The 13,033-nt window shown below is 37.4% G+C and overlaps 1 protein-coding gene across 7 annotated transcripts in view; it reads right to left on the bottom strand.

Annotated features, from left to right (window-relative positions):
- LOC135081030 (uncharacterized) overlaps nucleotides 1-13,033 on the bottom strand; it is a 168,789-nt gene that overhangs the window by 129,832 nt on the left and 25,924 nt on the right. For 2 of the 7 annotated variants that reach the window (XM_063975753.1, XM_063975755.1), the window contains exons 1-2: nucleotides 5,270-5,356; nucleotides 2,306-2,406 (exon numbers count right to left, since the gene is read on the bottom strand). The exons of 2 other annotated variants lie outside the window; for them this stretch is intronic. The gene's annotated coding sequence lies outside the window, so the exon portion shown is untranslated. Of the gene's footprint in view, nucleotides 1-2,305; nucleotides 2,407-5,269; nucleotides 5,357-13,033 lie in introns of those variants that run through there. 3 more of the 7 variants (XM_063975752.1, XM_063975754.1, XM_063975750.1) reach the window with 2 other exon arrangements.

Below are 13,033 nucleotides of genomic sequence, written 5' to 3'. Positions count from 1 at the left end.
GCGAACCGGGCGCGTCGCTATCCCTCTTGTCATAGTAGATTTGCAATTGTGGAATAACTTACTCATTGTTTAAATAATAGTAATTTAGAGTCAGTGAAACTAGAATAAGTAAACTATTGTGGAACCTGAATTATAAGTGCCATTGTGTTATTGATTGTGCGTTTCCTTGGTCGAATATCCCTGTAGGCATCCTGGATAGGTACACATCCCTCATCGCAGAAGGCGAACTGGGACTTAGTACTAAACAGCGGGGTGTCAGACTGAGCTAGCTAAGACGCCCCGTTGCAAGGTAATAGGGGTCTGCATCCAGCGCCTTCCTGCTACCCATATGAGAACGTCTGTCCACCTTGTACCACTGTACTGTGGACGTCCCACGCTGCGCTTTCCAGAACGCGCTCCAGAACCTTGCTGCCCCATCGGCCGTCAGTTCTGCGTACTGTGTGCCCTGCTCACTGTCACTTCAGTTTGCTAATCCGTCGGGCTATGTCAGCGACTTTAGTTCGCCAAAGGATCTCCTCATTTCTGACTGCTGAACATGGTCTCTCCCAATTATTTCCATATTGTTCAGTTGGTAGCTGCATCCAGCTTCTTCCTATGAGGACGTCTGTCCACCTTGTGGGTGAACCTTTCACGTTCCGCTTTCCGGAGCGTGGTCTCCACTCCAGAACATTGCTTATTTGGTTGATGAGAAGTAATTCTGTGATATCATCTATTTGTTTAGTAGTAGAGAAGCAAATGTCGTAAGTTAGTGATGTTGATTTAGTAAATAAACTAATACTCTTATTTGGCCAGATTTTAGTAGGCCGATAGGCTCGATTCTAATTTGTATGAAGAATCGGCTAAAACCGAATCGGTGTAATGTGCGCACTTTCATACATCTTCAACCCAACTATCGGCCAACTAAAGGTCGGTGGTCTGCGCTTAGGCTTAGAATATTTATATTGTGGTTCCACTCTCCCGTCTTTTAATGCGGTTTTCAGCAATAGAGTGATTCTAGAGGAAGGTTTATAAGTAAGTTACATAAATTCAATGGACTCGTGCGAAGACCTAGTTCCATATTAATTATAATAAAAGTGCTTCTATGTTATTTATAGCTTTAGAAATACTAAAGACTAGGAGCGCTTTCACATCAGGGTGTCAAGCGCGACTGCAGCGTGGCAGCGGCGGTTTTATAATGTGAAGGCATGCATCCGCTGTCACATAGCATGAAATTATCGGTAGCGCGTCTGTCGCGCGTTTGTCGCGCTGCTAAAGTCGCCTTAATGTAAACTTAATGCGCTCTAACTAAAGGTATTTTGCGTTGCAAATCTTATCAACGTTAGTACAAGCGTATAAACATCGGTATGGACCGCGCTATCAGGCATTAAACCCACTCAACACGAAGTGCCTAAAGTTTTCGCGTGCGAGGTGTAAATAAGGTCTAGATTAGACTTAGGTAAGGCCTACATAAAAGGTATAAAAAAATTAAAATAAATATTTTGTACAAGGAAACCCAGCGTGAGACCAACGACCTCATAGATGTAGCAGGAAGGCGCTGGATGCAGGCCGCTACCAGCCGGGCGATGTGGCAATCACTATGTTCAGCAGTCGACATCTTGACACATCTTGGACATGGATTACTGATAGAAGCTCGCACTAGGTAAACAATGCATCATTAGCCTTTTAATTAAAAGCCCACAGTTGGACTTAGGCTAGCCCAGAATACTCTTTAAGCAAGCCGTTAACATTGAGTTTATTTCCTATGTTTTCCTTAAGCGTAGTTAAACTTATAATTTATTCATTGGCGTTATTAGATGATAAGGCTATTTCAAAGGACAAAGGTCAGATTCTACATTGTCATTAAATAATTTACTACAAATAAGCGAGTATCGGTGTATAAACGGTATTCGCTCTCAAATCATTATATTGTTGTACCTATCTAAGAAGTACCAAGACCAAAAGATATATAACCGATTTCAATCAATCATTAAGTAAAATAATTTTGATAAACCTAATCTAACTAACCAGTTAATTCAATCACTGTAACTACAAAACAATAACACCTGATTTAGCAAATCCATTCCAACTTTTGTGCTGCCCAAATAGCAATTTGGTAAACTAAATTTATTGGCCCTCGTTTTGCTGACCGTACATGGCAGTGCACGAAACAAGAACTACATTAAATTTTAGTTTACGTAGATGATATCTGTTTTGAAAAGCTAATTTTGTGGCGCACCAAAGTAATGCAAACGTAAGGGATGTCCGTCAAAATATCGTAACGTTATGTAGGTATCTTATGTATGTATGTAACTTAGCGTATCTTCACCTTAAAGGCCGGCAACGCACCTGTAACGCCCCTGGGTCTGCGGGTGTCTATGGGCGACGGTAATCACTTACCATCAGGTGATCCGTCTGCTCGTTTGCCTCCTGTCACATAAAAAAAATATACTTTTTATGGGTCTTCAGGTACACATACATGTAAAGCCCCAGAAGCTAGCAGTAGGGGAGACCGAGGAGACTTGTGATATTGTCGATTTTTGGAAACCTATTAACTATCTGCGAGCTCGCAACAGCGCGTGTTTGTTAGCTCGAAACTTGAACTAAAAATGCGCACTGTTACGAGCTTGATAGTGGTTAAAAAGATCCAAAAAATCGACAATATCACAACGCTCCTCGGTCTCCAATAATAATGATAGACTGACAGTGTAAAAGTGTGTGTTGGAATGAATGAATGACGGTGACCGTGCGACAATCCTATTTTTATGTGGAGATTTGTATATTGGAAGATTTATGCCCATTTTCACCATCAATACCTAATTTTGAAGTGACCCCTATGGTAACACTTAACAAGAATTTTGTTTATACAGGGTGTTAGGTAAATGGGTATATGAGCCGACACTAGCCCATGTTAACATGGGCATATAAATGGTATGGTGAAGTCAGAAAGGGTTATGCCCACTTAGTATGGGACCTTTGGCCTGAGGTGGACAGACATTACAGCATGTAATTTGTTATTTATTAAATAGTCTATACCAGTAAGAAACAGAATATAAATATCATTTTGTATCCAAGTCCTTAAAAAATTTTTTTTTTGCTTAAGACTAGAAAGGTTAGAAGCAAAATAAAACACCATTTTTTTTTATTATTATTATTTTAATCTGACTCATGGGTCAATAAAATATTGTCTAGGAACTAGGCAGGTGGAAATACATGTTCCTGATACCTTGCCCAGCTCAAAAACCACAAAATTGTCATAACATGAGCACTACTGTTATTCGGCCAATATCAGGGCAAATGAATCCTCGTCCCATCATGTGCTTGTTGGGGCTCCACAGCATGTGTAGCAGCTCGATCAGCTCACTGCCACTTAAGGATGACATATTTGGTCAGATCCCTGCAGCTGAAACAAAGAAATTAATTATGGTATCATTCAAAATTCATTCTTTAAGATATTGAGATGTGATGTCAATTTTTATCTATCAGTAAGAAGTATTTGTATAGAAAAAAATATACACTTTGTTCAAATATATCAAGCCAATGTCTTTAATAAAATATAATGAAAATAATTATAAAAAACTTACTTGACGAGGTGAAATCTGTTCCATTATTACATTATTTTCGAATATGTGATTCTCTTTCCGTGTTAATATGCAGTCTATGGAACGTATTTGTAACAAAGACAATCCACGTTAACTGTGACCAGTGCTAGTGGTTGCTTCTTCATTTGAAATATTATTTGTCCTTGATTGGTGCAGAGCCACACCGTGGCCACGGTCCAACATGAGTGACAACATACACTGCTGTTATCAATCTAAAAAAAAAGTTTTATTAGGATTATGGTAATCTACGGTAAAGGTAGTTGATCAAATACATTGTAAAAGGTATTCAACAAGTCCACACGCTCATTCAATAACTTACCAGCTGAGGAGTCATCCACTGACATTATAACCAACTGAACTTAATAAGCTCTAGGCTATGTCGCCTCCTCTGCATCATGTCAGCTATACAATTGATACATATCATAGGTTCCTCATGAGATTGAGGAATTGCTAGTTGCATTATCCAAAATCGGGCCGGGATTAACATTGGGGCTCGGGTCGGAGTCCATACGTAAGCCGTGGTCGGCGTTTGGGCAAGGTTCGATGTCCGAAAGTGAGCCATTGGTCATTGGTTGAGTGAGATTCGTAGTTCGAGAGTATGCCAGGGTCATCGGGAAGGGAAGCATCGAGGACCATGGTCAAAAAAATAAAGACGTCAAAAGGGAAACGTAACAACACTTTTCTGCTTTTATTTTGGCAAAGACTTGGTTTTGAGAACTAAACAACACTCACGATGAAAAATACAAAACAAAGCGAATGACAGATAACAGCTGTGACAATATTTTCAGTGTTGCCATGCTAATAATGTGGTGATGAATAAAAATAATCGATATAAAAATCGATTGTATTTTTTGATGACTCGAAATAAGGTCTATAATAAGGTGTGTGTGATATAAGGTTTCATTTAGTTATTTCAATATTTTTGGTAGTGTTATTAGAATATTAAAAAGGTTTTATAAACGTCATTTTAATGAATACGTATTTAAAAAAATAATAATTGTCATAGTCGAACAACAATCGATATGAATCGATTCTTACCGATAAGATTCATTTTGGCAACACTGAAATGAGTGTTAAAGACAGGAAGTTGTAATTATCACATAAAGTACTATTTAAATTGGATTTTTATAAAGGCAAATTGATACAAAGTTACACTAAGTGAATACTTTAAAAATTAATTAAAAATTTTTGGCAAATTCATATTTTCATTAGCAGCTTGTCCACGCCAAGCCAGAAATGAACATTGTCCTTTGATATCATCATTTTATTTTTTTAAATTTTCATACAAAATAAAATTTATAAAATCCGATTTGTATGAAAAATAAAATAATTAAAATGAAGATATCAATTTTCTGAATTCACCATACCATTTATATAACCACGTTAACAAGGGCTAGTGTCGGCCCATAAGTATACCCATTTACCTAACACCCTGTATAGGGGTCACTTAAAAATTAGGGATTGATGGTGAAAATGGGCATTAGAATATCATTAACGAAGGAAGAAATAATATTGATGATTATTACTAATAGTGTTTGGTCCGCTTGTTTTACTCTACATTTGTAAAACCCATATTATGCAAATATATATTTTGATTTGATTTGATTTGATCAGCATGCATTTTTTCAGCATTGACATAATATACATTTTTGTATACAAAAACATAAAAATAAATACAAGCTACTACTTACCAAAAGTGTCCGTTTCGATCTCCTTTGATATGATTTATATCGTATCATTTCTGAAGGCCGCGGTAATATCATTGCCTGGGTTCAAAGGTCTGGGTACTAGTGATGCGACGTATATGATTTTTTATCGATTTTTTTTTATTATTACCACTTTTTTAAATTGTAAAGATTTCGCAAAGCGTTTTTTTAAGCAGCAAATTATTATGATAGTTTGATGCAGTCTAAGGAGCACCTAATGAGTTCATATTTTCGTATGTAGAGCAGTAAATGTAACCTACTTATTTTGAGTTTGATAATCTTATTCTAATATTGTATAGTCAGCACTTTTCAAACAGATACCTAAGATACAGGCAATAAATTTTGCTTTGTTTAGGTATCATTAATTACTTTCGCACACTAACCTTAATTTTATTGAAACCAAACTTGTACGTGTTTAGGCTAAGTAAAAACTTAGCCTAAACACGTACAAGTAATAAAAACAAAATACAGTAATAAATTTATTCTTATTCTTAATTGAATCAATGATCACTTTGGCATCTTATATTTTATTCATGTATAGTCATAGCACTCAAAAACTCAATTTAAAAAGTGTAGATGAATACTGACACTTGTTGAATAGGGCTTTAAGGATATTTTTCAAAGTTACCATGCTCGTCCCAAACATTAAATCAAAATAATTGTCTTCTCAAGTGAAAATCCCCACGAACACAGTGACTACAGTGGCCAAATGACTATGTCAGACTGCTAAACCGTGTAATATATCTCGAGTGTAAGCAAACAATCTTTGATAATCCCCTCTGGGTGTAGACACCGCTGAAGGACCGCCTTTACACCTTACAGTAGAGATAATACACTACGTATTACGTGAGCTCAAATAGATATGCGCTTTACGACTAAACTAACATATTTTTAAATAATAAACTCATCACTCAGAAATAAGATATTTTATCCACCTTCAGCCTGATCATCACTTTCCATCAGGTGAGATGCAGGCCAAGAGTTTCCCCGTTGTGGATAAAAAGGTGATCTTTTATGGGTTCCGTTTTTTTTTTCTTTTGATGTACGAAACCCTAATAAACAGAACCGATCTTTATTGATATGATATTGGAGGTAACCTCATTTAATATTATAACCTTAAAGTAATACGGGGACGTATAAAAGAGCTTTTTATAAGCATACTTGCAAAATAAATGAATTTGAAATTGAATTTTTATGATTTTTTATCGACATCGTACCTATTGACAACTCTATCATTTTAATCAATGTTTATGTTCACCGCGACTTTAACATTTTCATATCATCATATTACGCAATTTATATTTTGTGCACTCTTCTGAATATTTTAAATTTAAAAATAATCCATCAATTAAGTTTATTTATCGATAAATAATCATAAAAGAACAACACTACGGGGTACAAAGAACTATTATATCTCTATCTGAACCTTCACAAGCGTTTGAAGTAGAATTTCTTTGTCAAAAGAATTCAAGTTGTGTTATAATAAGAAACGTGTGCAAATAATAATATGTTTGGCTTTGTGTGGACATTATTTTCATAATTATTATTATACGTTAGACATCACCTCTACAATACTCCTTTGAGGGTTTTCAGAGTTTGCGTCAGGCAAATATGAATCGAACACCGTGTGCATTAAGGTACATGTTCCATCGATCGAGGTTACTATGTTTCAATACGCAGCTGGAAGGTATACCTTGAAGTGCACCCATTTTGAGGCGCACCTAAACTATTCCTCGAATGTAACTTATGTAACCCTTTAATTTATGTAACACACACTTATATATTCATCTTAGTAGAAATAACATTAAAAATATATAAATTAGTAAACTTTAGTGCGCTTCATTTTGTGCGCAATTTTATTTATTTTATTACTTATTAAAAATAAAAATCTTGAATTAATTTAATTCAAAGTTTTGATTACTGTACTATGTTATTGTATTGTATTGGGTTGCTTACATTCTAATTATTATGCATGCTGTGGTTATTGTTTGTGTGGGAGCAGTTAGCTAGACACTTTTGGCTTATTTTTTTTAATTGTGTTTAATGCTGTTTCTCATGTTGATAAAATAAATAAATAAATATTTATTTCATAAAGCTTTTGAAAAAGCTTTTTCTTTGCGGTCCAGTGTATAATTTCCTGTTTTCAAACCTATACTAATAATACGAACGAACAAATTAAAAATAATTTTCTAATCGGTTTAGAAGTCACATACGAGTACGTATTAAATCGCGAGCCTGTAATTTGAAGGCGCCCATAATGTGAAATAATAATACAGTATTGGAGTAAAGGTCCTGTCGTATTTGGATTTAAACATTTACGAGTGAAATTAAACACATGTTGTGATGTAATTAGCCATACATTTCATTATAATATCAAGATCAGTAGGGGAGACCGAGGTCAGTTGTAACATAGTTGTGATAAAGCCGATTGCGAGCGGACAATAATTCATCATCATCATCATTTCAGCCATAGGATATCCACTGCTGAACATAGATCTTCCCCAATGATTTCCATGTTGACCGGTTGGTAGCGGCCTACATCTAATGCCTTCCTGCTACCTTTAAGGTTGCCGTTCCACCTTGTTGGTGGACGTCCTACGCTGCGTTTTCCGGTACATAGCCTCCACTCCAGAACCTTGCTGCCCCATCGGCATCGGCGGAGCTGACACATATTTCACGCAAACTGTGGAGTGTCGAAAGAGCAAAGAATTTGCGAAGTTGCTAGCTCGATTACACAGAGGAACTGACTATGTTACAACATTCTGTAGTTGTAACATAAAACACACAGAAACTAAAGGGAGATGTGACAAGGGGGGGGCCGGTGTCACAGAAATATGCCCAAAAACAGAACACATTGCTCGTGACAGCAGCGACGTCATAATGTAAACAGTTTATATTGCTTGCGTAGTACTAAAGATTATTTGAACGTTGAGTACTAATACCGTAGTGGAAAATGAGCACATATTTTGATAATCGTGTGAATTTCTAGTGCAACATTGAGTTTCGAACTCAGCGCATTAAGTAGTTGGCATCTATCTATATCTCCAGGATTACTAATGTTTGGCCAAAAAACGTTTCCCAAATTATCACATCGCAAACAACGTTTCGCAAATTTTCATTTGGCAAATCAACTTATTGCAAACTTTTAATTCGCAAATGTCGTTTTTGGCATATTATTGTTTAGCAAATTATTGTTTGGCAAAGTATGTTTTGCCAAATGTTTCATTTGGCAAAAATATTTCACGATAAACTATTTACAAAATAATTTGATTGGTGCATAGAATGGAATACAAATTAGCTTGTGGTTATTATTTTGTTTAGTGGGTAGTTAATATAAAATTTGTTCTAAATTAATTTTCATATTTCATTCTTTTTATCGAAATTTCTAAATGATTCATTAACAATAAAGGTGATTCTAGCGCTCGGCGGCCGCTACCGCGGCACGCTCACTTCGCTCGCTCCGTTCGCTCGCCTTTGCGCGTTAAGAGTCACTGTTCTAACCTAACCTAACCTACTGTTTTCTGCAATACCTACTTTCTGCAACCTTACTATTTTCTGCAATCTCTTTGTTTTACATAAAATTCTTGTGAAAACCATGATCATCTACATATGCATTGATTTGTGGGTAACGGTGGGTAAGTATGTGAAATGTCAATTTGACCAAATAAATTATTTGGGATATAATATTTGGCAAAATAAAACATTTGCTATATAAACATTTGCCAAGTAAAATTTTGCCAAATGATAATTTGACCAAATGAATTAGTTGCGAAAAAGTACAGTTGCTAAAAGTTCATTTGGGAAATGAAACTTTGGCGATAAGTTGTTTGCGAAGTGAAATTTGGCGAAAAGTAATTTGGCCAAACGGAAGGATACCATATCTCCATGGTTACAATTCACCTCTATTACAATTTTCCTCGCTCTCCTCTATTATAGATAGATGGCCATTATGCCTTATTAATATTTCACTAGAAACTATGCAAGTTGGTCGAGTCGTAATTAACTAACTATTAAAGGAATTGATCACTATTATAAATATTACGTTACAGTGAACGTGATAAATTGAAAATTGTTCATAATTACCGGTCATTATAAATAATTACCGACAGTCGAGGTGAAAGTAAGAAATTGATCACATTATCAGTGATTATTTAATAATGTAACCTGTGTACTAACAAATATTATAAAAGAAAACACCGGCTCGTGTATAGTGCTCGTGTACAGCCACACATTTTGAACGTTTTGATATCATATAGGTATTAATATAATTTGGCATAATGAGTTTGGAAAGTATCTTGCACAATATTACTTTGCTATGATGCCCTTGCCCATAACATATTGTTTAATTTAAAGTGTGAAATAAGTTTAAGTGCGGCTTAGGGGTGGACCTTGGGACACCTATTTAGTTTTATACATACATAAATGATTTCATATTAATCACATTTACCAAATCACGAGGTAATTATTCATAGCCTAACTGGTAATTTATTATTCATTTTCACATTTACCGTAACATATACAAACTAAACAAAACAAACAAACTACTAAACGGGATCCTGCAAAAAACAGGATGTCTTCGTAGAAAATAGCCCTTTATCCTCTATCTACACCACAGAGATCATTCAGGCCAAAACGGTACAGCCGAAGATAAACAACGCCCATTAGTCACCCAGCCATTGAATAATTACTTAATTAATATAACCTGATAACCTGGGATTGCCTATTTGTAAGGAACAAACTACGAGTAGCTACGAGTGTTGTATGAGACGGATCGTTTGTATTTAATATCGTAATGACGTGTTGATTAGCGGATTGATTAGCGGATTTTTTGAAACGACTTCAATTGTTTAGACAAATGACGGTCGCGCAAGATGACTCCTGAAATCAACAATGGCAGCAATTTATTAATAGAAAAGAAATAAATTGAGGCATCTTAGGACCCTCGCCCACGGCGACTTTTTGTCGCAACTTTCGTAAATGATTTACAGCATCGCTACTAACGCGCGCAGTCGCATTTGCAACGCACTACAGAAGTAATGCCAACGCGCTACAAAATCGCGACTGAATCGCTACAAAAAGTCGTCGTGGGCAAGGGCCCTTATGTTGCCGTTAATGGTGTAATATTGCCGTAAGTGGACATTACAATAGTTTATTTGTATGGATCCAACGCCTAGGTATTTTTGTTTAACCATTTGCCCGTGCGAAGTCAGAGCCTCCCGCAATTTTTATACGAGTAATATGTGCCCACGCTACGTCTTCCAGCTCGTGGTCGCCACTCAAGAACTTTCCTGCCCCAGCGGCCATCAGCTCTTCGAGCTATGTGCCCCGCCCACTGCCACTTGATTTTAGCGATTCTGCGGGCTATGTCAGTCACTCTGGTTCTCCTACGGATCTCCTCATTTCTGATTCGATCACGCAGGGAAACTCCGAGCATAGCACGCTTCATCGCTCTTTGGGTGACCTTGAGCCTTCTTATGAGGCCCATAGTAAGCGACCACGTCTCAGAGCCATACACCATCACTGGCAACACACACTGGTCAAATACATAGCGTGGGCAGGCCTCCCACTAGGTGGACCGACGATCTGGTGAAGGTCGCGGGAAGTACCTGGATGCAAGCGGCGCAGGACCGGTCTTTGTGGAAATCCCTGGGGGAGGCCTTTGTCCAGCAGTGGACGTCTTTCGGCTGAAACGAACGAACGAACGAACGAATATGTGACAGGGTTTCAAGCTTTACAGTTCAAAATCTATCTACATACTTATAATAAATCTGTAGAGAGGTCAATTCTGTACATGAAATATATTTTCAAAATAACTAATAGGGGGTGATTAGTGATCGATACTGATGCCAAAAATGCAAGCAGTAAAATTTTTGTCTGTCTGTCTGTCTGTCCGTCTGTATGTTCCTTATAGAAACAAAAACTACTCGACGGATTTTAACGAAACTTGGTACAATTATTCTTCATACTCTAGGGCAGGTTATAGTATACTTAGTAATTCCCACGGGAACGGGAATTAGCGGGAAAATCCTTTTGTATGAAAAATCTAAACCGCTTAAGTTGACGCTTGAAATTTGGCATGCAGGTACCTTAGTAAACTTCAAGCTTAGTTACAACAGGATATTGCGAAATTCCTACAGGAACGGGAGTTAGCGGGAAAAAATATTTGTATGAAAAATCTAAACCGCGTAAGATAGATGAAGGGGGTAAAACGGGATCCACGCGTACGAAGTCGCGAGCGGCCGCTAGTCTACAATAAATATTGATTCTTTATCATTAACAAGATTTTTATCATCACGGATCATGTTTTATCAGAAAAACACTTATCCCCAGTTTTGCCTGAACCAGTTTCTCTCCCAAATTAAAAGCTCTCGTAACTTTTTAATCGAAAACTCGCAGCGGAGCTTTCATATTTTAAAAGCTGTGTAAAGGCGAATAGCTATTAAGCTCTTTAGCTTTTGGTCAGCTGAACACAGCCTAGTAACGCTCACAAAGTTGGTAAATAGTGGTTTTAAGTTGCTATTTTTAGCCATAATGGAATTTAATAATTTTATTATGTAATAAAATTAGATAGGGCCTCGTTCGTTTCAGCCAAATGACGTCCACTGCTGGACAAAGGCGTCCTACAAGGATTTCCACAACTACCGGTCCTGCGCCGCATCCAGGCACCTCCCGCGACCTTCACCAGATCGTCGGTCCAACTAGTGGAAGGCCTGCCCACACTATGTCTTCCGGCCCGTGGTCGCCACTCGAGAACAGATAAGTCCTAATATCCTTATACAAACGAATATGTAGACAATATTTTTGTTACTACCTCCCAAACTGTCTGGCCAAGCGTGGAGAGTGTAGGCCAATTCCTCCATTTGCTCAAAAGGGTGCGCAATAGGGCATGTATTGGATAAATAAAATTAAGTAAAAATAAATAAATAGAGAAGTTCACCTAAAAAAGGCTCTATCCGTAGCTCTATAAAACTACTCCCAAATTAAAAGAGTTGTTTAAAACACGCCGCAGCTCTTTACATGTGAAAGCCTGTGTAGAGTCGGATATCCATTAGAGCTCTGGGGCAGCTGAACACTGCCCGATACAACGCACGAAGAATAAACAACGGGTGATGTTTAACTTTTGGAAGTGGCTTGTATGAACAAAATATTACTACCTCCTAGCTAGCTAGCGTAAAGAGTGTAGACCAAATCATCCATTCATCGTCATCATCATCTTTGAGCCGCAAGACGTCCACTGCTGAACATAAGCCTCCGCCAATGATTTCCATTGTGACCGGTTGGTAGGTCTGCATCCAGCGACTTCCTGTTTTAACCTTTATGAGGTCGTCGGTCCACCTTGTGGGTAGTCGTCCTACGCTGCGCTTTCAGTTACATGGTCTCCACTCCAAAACCTCGGCAGTCAGTTCTAACATGCTTTGCATAAGAGGGTAGAGTTGTGACCTCAGTTGTTTACATAGTACACGGCAGAAGATGCAGGAAAAGACATTATATGTATGTTACAATAGTTACAATTTTACTAGAGAAGATGGCGGAGATCATGGAAGAGTTGTCTCGACCACATATCTACCACAGACATGGAGTCTTCAATGTGGCTTTGACGGCTCGGCCTCATATACATGAAAAATAACAATTTCCAAGTTCATCCAGCAAACCTACATCCATCTACAAAAAACATGGCGCATATTTCACCTGCAAACCGACAAGTGCACAAAACTAAATACGCTGCTACGTTTCCAGGTTTTATTTTAG

This window comes from Ostrinia nubilalis, chromosome 19 (genome assembly GCF_963855985.1).
Source record: "Ostrinia nubilalis chromosome 19, ilOstNubi1.1, whole genome shotgun sequence".
Taxonomy (NCBI): Eukaryota; Metazoa; Arthropoda; class Insecta; order Lepidoptera; family Crambidae; genus Ostrinia; species Ostrinia nubilalis.
This window is presented reverse-complemented; position numbering and strand designations above follow the sequence as displayed.